At 40.3% G+C, this 10,793-nt stretch overlaps 1 pseudogene; it reads left to right on the top strand.

Moving 5' to 3' along the window:
- The first annotated feature begins 721 nt into the window (after nucleotides 1-721).
- LOC110293312 (uncharacterized) lies at nucleotides 722-9,245 on the top strand (annotated as a pseudogene).
- The last annotated feature ends 1,548 nt before the right edge of the window (nucleotides 9,246-10,793 follow it).

Genomic DNA, 10,793 nt, shown 5'->3' with positions numbered 1-10,793 from the left:
GGGTGGAGTCAGGGTAGCTCTATTGTAAAGCACTTGCCTTACAGGCACAAAGTACTTAGCTCAAACCCTGGCAATGCAAGAAAACAAATTTATCAGTGGATGGCTGTCTGATAGACTTAATGATGACCATCAGATGTCTTCAATTCCTTACATTGGACTTTCTAGGGAATGTTATTTTTCTGTTCTGTTCCATTTTTCTAGTTAAGCTTGTAATTGGGAGTAGAAATTTTGGGCAGTAGGCCTAAAAAGCTTCTGTGTTAGCTATGGACCTCTAACCATGAACCATCTACAATCTATAACAAGATCACCAAGGGCTTTCCATGCCAGGCCAGGGAGTGCAGATTCCATCCTGTCAGCAGCACAGGCGCTGCCAAGAAGAGAACGGATTTGCTAGAAAAATACACTACTGATTCAAGCAACTTTTCATTAACAAGCACTGTGCAGAGGCCCCTTCCGTTGTTTGAATGCCAACACTGGGACCCCTGTTACTGTCATTTCCAGGGATAACAGGCAGGGCTGATACAATTCTAGAAAACATCAGCCTTTCGGAGTTCATGGCTTTTGAGGCTAAGTATTTTGAGGCTATTTATTATCCTGGTCACTCTCTGTCCTTATTTAAGGCTGGTGGCATAACAGTGCCAACATTTCCCTCTTTCATCAGCTTTAACACCTGTGCCAGCAATGTGTCAAACAAGAGGTGCGTCAGCTTTGTGGGGGACCGATGGGTCTCAGGGAAGTCAGAGTCTGCTACCGGAGAACCCTAAATATGGCTTGTAAGCCATTGGCTTCTTCAGATGATCCTCTCAGAGCCCTGGTAGAGATGGGTAATTGTTTATTTCTTCTTTTGCTTCTACTGAGGGCTACTTGTGACCTCTCACTGAAATGCTCTATAAAGAATTATGATCAGGCTCAATAGAGAGGAGTGCTATTTTCAACTAGTAATGTCTGAGAGGTGTGAAAAAGGAACAGTTGCAACACAGTGGGGGTCACAGACTGGGGACAGATACAGTTCCCTCCAGAAAAATAAGCAGTCATTATCCTGTGATGAACCGGGGCCATCTGTGGGTGAGACTCTTGAATTCTTCCGCAATAGTTTGTTACTTTCTTTAAGTTTTCAAGCCAGGGGAAAAGTATACGAAAGAAATGGTTGCGCCTCTAGTCAGTTAACCTATAGTAATGCCTTGACCGTAAAAGAGTTTTTCCCATTGACAGTGCTGAGCTCTGTCTGCCACATTTGTACAACTTAACCTAGCTGTCTTCTTTTTCTTCCATTAGAAAAAAGGATATTGTCTACCAATTAGCCTTTTTCTTTACCATTAAAGCCATCCTCCTAGAGTAGAGACTGAATATGGAAGATGTTAAAGTATTTAAGATCTGCAGCTAAAGTACAGCAGAGCACTCCATGTCTATGAATTCTGAGAAGCTTGCAGGATTTACCATGAAAGATCACAAAGGAGGCGTGTGCAAGCATAAATCCCTGTGCATACACGGACCCTTTCTGTCATCAGCTCAGACTTGGAACCATCATCCCTTTAAATGTCAAAGCAAGCGGATACCAAAGATGGGGACAACTTTGTTCAAAGAAAGTAGTGTCTGCTCGCAAGCAGGATCTGTGTGGCATTGGGTCTGGTTTCCGAGAAAGCTGTTTAGGGCATGCAGGATCAGAGATCAAGAACAGTTTCTAAAACTTCCTCAATTCAAGGCAAGCCTAGTCATGGGATATTCTGTCTCAAACAACTACCAGCACTCCTAACAATGGGTAGGTCTCTGTCCCCTTTCATGCTTCTGGATGGTTTTCAGAGACCAGTGCAGCCAACTTGAAATGAAGACCCAAAAGCAGTTGGATAGATTCTGACATTACTGAACTGCAATGTCACTCTGGAACCTTCTTCTTCTTCTTCTTTTTTTTTTTTTTTTTTCTGAGACATGGTTTCTCTGTGTAGCCCTGGCTGTCCTGGAACTCACTCTGTAGACCAGGCTGGCCTTGAACTCAGAAATCTGCCTGCCTCTGCCTGCCAAGTGCTAGGATTAAAGGCGTGCACCACCACTGCCCAGCACTCTGGAGCCTTCTGCCTGAAGACTGCTTGCTATGTGAGAAAAATTAATGCTGCTCAAATCAGTTCTGGTCATGTGTCTTATTGCCTGGAGCTAAAACCCATTCTAACTGATGTTCATATAGAGAAAATCATATTGACTCTTAGAGGGTGTTTCAGTATTATTTAATTCCTTCTAAGAAACCATACAACCCTTGTAACATGAAAATATGGCTACTGCTTTCTGTTCATGAATTCTGTGAATTTGGAAAGAGCACAGCAACATTGCCTTGTGCTCCTGTAATATCTACACCTAAAAAGTAGATGACAAAAGTCACAGGTAACTCCATTATCAAGAGCTGGAATACTTAAAAGCCTTGCTCTGATAGAGCTAGTGTCAGATCACGCCTTACCTAGGACACCTGTCTAGGAATTCTCTGTGCGGTCTCTTGAACTTCCTCACAGCATGGTGGCCAAGCCCTAAGCATGTACACCTGAAGAAAGCCATATTGTCTTCTGTAACCTACTCTTGAAAATGGCCAAGCTGCCGGGCGGTGGTGGCGCACGCCTTTAATCCCAGCACTTGGGAAGCAGAGGCAGGGGGATTTCTGAGTTTGAGGCCAGCCTGGTCTACAAAAGTGAGTTCAGGACAGCCAGGGCTACACAGAGAAATCCTGTCTTGGGAAAGAAAGAAAGAAAGAAAGAAAGAAAGAAAGAAAGAAAGAAAGAAAGAAAGAAAGAAAGAAAGGAAGGAAGAAAAGAAAAGAAAAGAAAAGAAAAGAAAAGAAAAGAAAAGAAAAGAAAAGAAAAGAAAAGAAAAGAAAAGAAAAGAAAAGAAAAGAAAAGAAAAGAAAAGAAAAGGGCCAAGCTAACTTCTGCTGTATTTGTAAGCCCATCCATACTCAAGGGAGGATCGTGGAGCAACCCCCTTTACACTTACACTTACACTCTCACTTTAAACACAATAATAAAGCCTTACAAGAACTATTTGTCAGGAACTAAATCATTAACTGACTCTTACTAAATCTGAGGTAAATCAAAATTCTCAGCTATCTTGCCAGGAATCTCCCTTTAACTAGGAAGGAGATTTTTTTTTTTTTGAATCAGTAAAATGATGAAGTTTTTCAAGATAATTTTGAATCCAAATTTTCCATTTTTTATAAAAAATTTCAAAATTTCAATTATGCATTTGTTTTATGTGTATGGGAATTTTGTCTCCACATCAGAAGAGAGCACTGAGTCCCGTGGAACGGCCATTATAGATGGTTGTGAGTTGCCACATGGGTGCTGGCAATTGAACTCAGGACCTCTGAAAGAGCAGCCTTAATGTAATCTTAACTACTGAGTCCCAAATCCAAAACTTTCCATCAGATATTTTCTCTTTAGCCAGGAACTGGATCTAAGGTCTCATTTTCTTGGCCAATATTTGAATAATTGTGGCCTGAGGAAGATTTTATTTTTAAGGGAAACACTTAGTACCAAAAACCACCTAGTACACGATTTATAACTCAACTCTAGGTCTTGGACCCTTTGCAAATGAGGACCCTCTTCCTGGATCTTTATGTAAGCAATGATAAAATGTTGGAGAGGGTCAGCTAGCCAGCTTTCTATCATTGGAATGGAGTGCCTGGAGTAATCAGTTTTTAAAAGAGAGATGATGTATTTTGGCTCACAGGGTTGGAATTTCCAGTCTATGATTCTCTGGTCCTGTTCCTCAGGGCTGCTGGTGAGGATGCCAGATGAGGATGGCTGTGGGTGGGAGTATGGTGGACTCAGTTTTTCTCATGGCTGTCTGAGAAAAGAGAGAAAGGGAGTAGGAGCCCAAAACCTCCTTCAAAGGCATAACCCAGTGATCTAAGCCACTCTTCCAAACTCTCCCCCCTCCAATTTACTTATTTAATGTATATGAGTACACTGTAGCTGTCTTTAGACACAGCTGTCATTAGACACACCAGAAGAGGGCATCAGATCCCATTACAGATAGTTGTGAGTCACCATGTGATTGCTGGGAATTGAACTCAGGACCTCTTAACTGCTGAGCCATCTATCTAGCCCCCAAACTCGTCCTCTTAACAGTCCCCTTAATAGCACTTCCCTGGGGGAATCTACCACCATAATGGGCCCTGAGGACCCATTGAAGATCCAGACTACAGTAGGATCAGTCCCAAGCTCACACTCCGTAGACTTGTCTGATTATTTAGTCGTTGCCAGAGAATTAGTAATCAAGACACGTTGGGTGGAATGGTTCCAATATTAGTTCATTAAACTGAGTGGCCCAACCATGCAGATTTTACTAATCCTTGCCAAGACAACACACACAGATTTATTTTAGACATAAACAGTATCTACTAGAGCCTGAAAATGTTTTCAACTTCTTGCGTCCATTCAGCACATGTAATGACCCTGCTATGTTGGGCACAAATCAGGCATTGAGGTACAAGAGAACAACCCCTCATCTTTGGGGAGCTGGGGTCTAGTGGAGAGAGAAGAATCTGCGTCAGTCACAGCACCTCTGTTCCCCGTCTGCTTCTCTCACTCTAGGGGTGCATGGAGAGAGCGATTCTAAGGTATGCTTCTCAAGCTGGCTGCTGAAAAGGCTCGGAAAGGTTTTAAGCATTATGGGAAACCTAGAATTAAGGGATGAATAAAGAGAGAGGAGACCTCCAGGTTAATTGCCCCACATGCTAGTGGGACAGTCTTTTCTCTATATATTTTTAGTTCTACATTTTAATACAAGATATCCAACAACAACAAAATACTATCACTACTTTTAAAAATTGCCTCGGGGACATCTGCATTTGGAAAGATGGCATAGACTAATGATCCCAAATTCTTCCTAATAGTGACAACTAAAAACTCTAGAATTTATATATAAAGCAAACCCAAAAACGTTCTGAAAGAGGCAAAACCATCCCAGTTAGGAACTTCTAGATCCTAAGGAATGGCATGTGATATGTTCCTGGAGTTTTCTTTTGCATCTTATATCCCAGACTTGGAGCTGAAGAAACTGTCAGCCCAGACACACACTGAAGAAGCAGCCAAAGCCAGACATCTGGCCAAAGACCCAGGAAATGGCAGGCAAGCCTATAGGAACTTGTAGACAAGAAGCATTGTGCTCTAGGCAAGGCCACAGAGAAAGACTGTGCATCTCCAAGCCACATACCACCTCCAAGCCACACACCACCTCCAAGCCACACACTAGCAAAGACATAGTCTTCCACTCAGAGTATTATCGTTTCAAAATCGAGATCAAATAAATATTCAAGTACCTTAATGAAAGACAAAAAAAAAGAATATAGAAAAACAAAAATCGTGTTTAAAAAATGAAATATTTTTTATTTAAAAATTTTCATACGTTTTTATGACATTGTTCCGCAGTTCCCAACCCAACTCTTCCCAGGTTCTCTGCACATCAACTCTCTTACTCTCACTGTTTTGCTCTCAATATATATATATATATATATCCCAAAAATCAAAACAAATAAAAAAACTAGTAAAACAAAACAAAAGCTATACAAAAGCCATAAAGTTTGCTTTGTATTGGCCACTGGCTGACTACTTTTGGGTATGGGAGCTGCCCTGGATATTGCTGACATAGCCAGAGATACTCCACTGGAGAAAACCTGATTTTTGCCTGCAGCAGCCAGTATAAGTTGCAAGTAGCTTACTGGTTATTGGTCAAATTTTAAATCTACTTCCTTTTCCCATCATGGAGAGTTTGTCCGTTTGACCTGTACAGCTCTTGTGCGTGTTGTCTCGGTCTTTGTGAGTTCACCTGGGTCTTACTTCTCTTCAGGGAACTAAAACCAGAAAATAAAATTCACTCTCATTGTGAATATATTAACAGCTACACCGACTGTAAATGATTTAAGTTTAGCAATTAAAATGCAGAAATGGTTAGAATTGATCAAATAACACAACCCAATTATATGCTACCTCAAAGAAACTCCTCTCAATTATATCAGGCAAGTGAGAGTAAAAGGAGCCAAATATTAATCCAAAGAAAACAGGAGCTGGTGTGTTCATATTAGAGTTTGGGACAAAAGAAAGCAGAGACAGAATGGGACACTATTTCATGGTAAAACTGTCAAGTTGCCAAGAAGACCACAGCCCTAAATTCATCAATTAAAACAACAGAAAAAGAAATAAAATAAAGACTAGAGAGGAGAGGTGGAGAGAAGAGAAGGGAGAGAGCACAGACTTGAAAATATGTGAATTAAAACAGGCAAGACTGAGAGGAGAAGTAGATACATCAAGGCATGGTTATATTTAAAATTTCAAAGACCTTATTTCCACAGCAATAGAACAATTAGACAGAAAAACTGGTAATGTTAAAGAACAACAACCAATCCAACCAAACAGGAAACCCGAAACCAACTTCACAATCAACACACACAATACACACAGACATACCTACACAGAGACACACACAGCCACATAGTCACCCACTGAGTCACAGACACACACAGACACACACATACACACACACACACACACACACTATTAACCAACAGAACCTACCGAAAACCAGTGTATACTATTTCCAAAGGCAATAGTATATTTCAAATGCAATATATTTCAAAATAGGCCACACTCTGTGCTTCAAAATAACCTAGACAAATTTAGAATGATTGAAATGATATGGTTGGTGTTTCCCAACCACAATGGAATGAAACACAAGTTAATAACTGAAAGACAACAGTAAAAATCTCCAAACGCATGAAACTAAACAACATATTTCTAAGTTATTCACAGGTTAAATAAGTCTAAGGAGAAAAAAAATAATCCATAGAAATAAAAAAAGTAAAAGTACAATACTCTAAACTATACAGGACACAATAACAGCTGCTCTGAGAGAGAGCTACCTATCCCTATCTGCTTATGCTAGGAAGGAAGACAGATAGCAAGATGGCTCAGCCATTTAAGCTCCCCCTCAAGGTAAAAGAAGAAGAAAAAGAAGAGGAGAAAATAAAATCAAAACAGGAGCTGAAGAGATGGCTCAGCTGTTAAGAGCATGGCTTAGTTAGGGTTTTATTGCTCTGAAGAGAACCATGACCAAGGCAACTCTTATAAAGGCAAACATTTCATTAGGGCTGGCTCATAGGTTCAGAGGTTCAGTCCATTATCATCACTGTGGGAAGCATGGCAGCATCCAGGCAGACTGGAGAAGCTAAGAGTTCTACATCTTTTTTTTTTTTTTTTTTCCAAGACAGGGTTTTTCTGTATAGCTCTGGCTGTCCTGGAACTCACTTTGTAGACCAGGCTGGCCTCAAACTCAGAAATCCGCCTGCCTCTGCCTCCCCAGTGCTGGGATTAAAGGCGTGCACCACCACGCCTGGCAAGAGTTGTACATCTTGATCTGAAAGCAACAAAGAGACTCTCATTCAACATTGGGTGAAGCCTGAGCATAGGAGCCTCAAAGCCCATCCCCACAGTGACATACTTCCTTTATCAATGTCACACCTCCTCCAATAATGGTACATACCTCCTAATAGTGCCATTTCCCATGGGTCAAGGACATTCCAACCACCACAGAGCACATACTATTCTTCCTGGACCCAAGCTTCTTTTCCCACATATATGTCAGGCAGCTCCAGGGAACCCAATGCCTCTAGTCTCCCTAGGCACTCGACCTCATGTATATAACACACACCCACACATAATTAAAATAGCAAAATAAATCATTTTTTAAAAGTAGTAAAAAGAAATTGAGAAAGTGGGAACCAAATAATTATAAACAACAACAAAAAAGTAACGAAGAAGCACTGTTCCAAAGACGCTCCCATAAAACTGGCAAACCTCTGACAGCACGGAGAATAAAAAGAAAACTGCCAATACTAGGATTGAACATTACGATAACTGAAGCAGCGATGTAGAGCTGTTATGAATAGCTTCACATACTTGATTGGACTATGTAAGTGCACTGTGTGTAAGTCATGTATCTCTCCAGCTTGCCACCATGAAATACTTTTGCAATCCTGTAACTATGAAAGACATTGAGGTCATAGTCTTAAACTTTCCCCAGAAGGAAATTTTCTTGTCCAGATAGTTTACTGAAAAATTCTAACAACTGGATGAAGAAAAAACAGTATCAGTCTTACATGACCTTCAAGAAAACAGGAAGGGATCCCCCTCCAATCAGGGCACAAAGTACTGACTGTCCTGATACCCAAACCAGACATAAGACAGAACAATAGCTCTTCCAGACACAGCTGACAAAGTCCTCAACAAAATATTGGCAAACAGAATTCATCAATATATGAAAAGAATTATGTGCAATGAGCAAGTAGATTTATTCCAGGAACTATAAAGCTTTCTTAGGATTTGCTAATTCAATACAGTGGACCACTTGAAATGGTTAAAGAAAAAGTCATGAAACAGGAAAAGTGTTTTACAAAATCCAACTCTCGACTCATGACTAAAGAGACAAAATGTAAGTAGTGTTGATGAGTGAGGATGTGTTCCAGCTTCCGAGCTAACTGAGCTGTGGGTGTGGCTAGCTTGAGCTGAGTAAGAAGACCGATCTTCACCTAGTGGTACCAGGTGGGCATTGAGAGGAGAAACCAAGGTTTGCATTGCAACCTGGGAATTGGTGCTGGTAAAGAGAAATTAGGAAGGGCTTTCAATTCCCAGGGTTTTTAAGAACAGTATGGAATGTGAGAAATGCTCCAGGAATTGCCTTTGTGGAATCTGAGGATCCCAGAAATGCAGAAGATGCAGTTCGAGGACTGGATGGCAAGCTGATCTGTGGTCCTCCAGTAAGGATGAACTATCAACAAGAATGCTTCAGAGACCTGCCTAGCTCCCCTTGGATCCTAATGGTAGATGTCATGAGTGTGGTGAAAAGAGACATTATGCTTATGACTATCATTGCTATAGCCATCCAAGAAGAAGCAGGGAAGGAAGGGTCACATTCCCTATCCATGGGAAGGTGGCACTCTCACACAGCAGAAGCCAGGGAAGGGGTCAACATCACCATCTCCTGGACAATCCAGGTCTGAGTCTCTTTTAAGGTCTGACTCAAGAACCAGGGGTATTTCATGTTCAAGAAGCAACCAACCAAAATTCAGATCTCCGACACTTAAAAGGAGTCATTCCCCATCAGGAAGACCAGGCAGAAATGAAGCCCTGAAGGAATGGACTAAAGTTCTCATGTTCACCCTTTTGAAAAGAGTTGTTTATATTCTTATAAGAGATTTGCTCTGCCTGTAAAATGTAACAGGGAGGATCTTCAACCAGCTAATCAAGATGCATCTGGATTATCACTCTGTAAAATTCAGAGTAGTAAAATATATTGCTTTTGTTGAATGTATTGACATCTTCTGGTCTGAAAATGTGGGGTTTATCTGGAATATTTATCTAAACTGTTTCTAACTAAAAAAAAAAAGAGTGAAATGTGATAGATGCATACAATGGAATATTAGTCAGCCATAAAAATACAATTACCCAATTTACAGGAAATTGGTCATTGGAACTGAAGATCATCATAGTAAGTGACTTCAGATAGACTCAGAGAAACAGAATGTAAGCTGTCATTCATATATACAATCTAGATATTTAAAAGAATATGAGATGTGAAAGTATAAGGGGCTATTTCGGAGAGGGGGAGAAATAATTGATGTATATGGTATATATGTTTGAAAATGTCAGAAGAAAGCCTACTTTTTATATGCATAATAAAGATTAATTTAAAAAGCTGATAGACTTCTGGTCTCTAGCATGATGAGAAAGTAAAAATGTACTATTGAATAAAAACCCTAAAATGACTTTTAAAATAATAACAGGGCTGGAGAGATGGCTTAGCGGTTAAGTGCACTGACTGCTCTTCCGAAGGTCCTGAGTTCAAGTCCCAACAACCACATGGTGGCTTACAACCATCAGTAAAGCTACAGTGTACTCATACACATTAAATAAATAAATAAATAAATAAATAAATAAATAAATAAATAAATAAATCTTTTTAAAAATAATAAGAGGAAACAGCGCTTAGCAAACTAGGTATGGAAGGGATTTCTTCGCATTGGTAAGCAATCTATACAAAATAGTTAACAGTATACATACTAAATGTTGAAGGCGGAGCAATTTCACCCATGAGAGAAGCAAGCCATGGACTTCCCTCCTATTTGATACAGTCCAATAAGAATGGATGAAACAAGTTAAGAAATGGAAATAATGGGCATTAGAGAGATGGCTCAGTGGTTAAGGGCACTGGCTGCTTGCTCTTCCAGTGAACCTGGGTTCGATTCCCAACACCTACATGGTGGCTCACAATAGTCTGTAACTCCAGTTCCAGGTGATCTGACACCCTCACACACACATACATGCAGACGAAACACCAATGAACATAAAATACAAATAAATATGTTTTTAAAAAAAGAAATGGAAATAAAACTTAGAGCAGCTGGAAGAGTAAAACTGTCCATATTTGTAGATAACACAGTAGTTCATGTAGAAAACTCGATAAACCTGCCTTCCTGAATCTCAGAGCTGATGCATGTAAAAGTCACCAGCATTTATTTACTTATCTTGAAGATTTACTTTATTTATTTATTTATTTATTTATATTTTTGGGGTGATTTCCTGTGTGTACTTATGTGCATTATAGGTATGCCTAGTGCCGGAGGAGGTCAGAAGATGGTGTTAAATCCTTTAGAACTGGAGTTGCAGACAATTGTGAGCCACCATGTGCTTGCTGGGGGGAGTGGAACCCAGGTCCTCTGTGAGGGCAGTGAGTGATCTTAGCCACTGAGTCATGGCTCC

This window comes from Mus caroli, unplaced genomic scaffold (genome assembly GCF_978045245.1).
Source record: "Mus caroli unplaced genomic scaffold, Mus_caroli_1 scaffold_6, whole genome shotgun sequence".
Lineage (NCBI taxonomy): Eukaryota > Metazoa > Chordata > Mammalia > Rodentia > Muridae > Mus > Mus caroli.
Note: the sequence above shows the minus strand (reverse complement) of the source record. Positions and strands in the feature narration are given on the sequence as shown.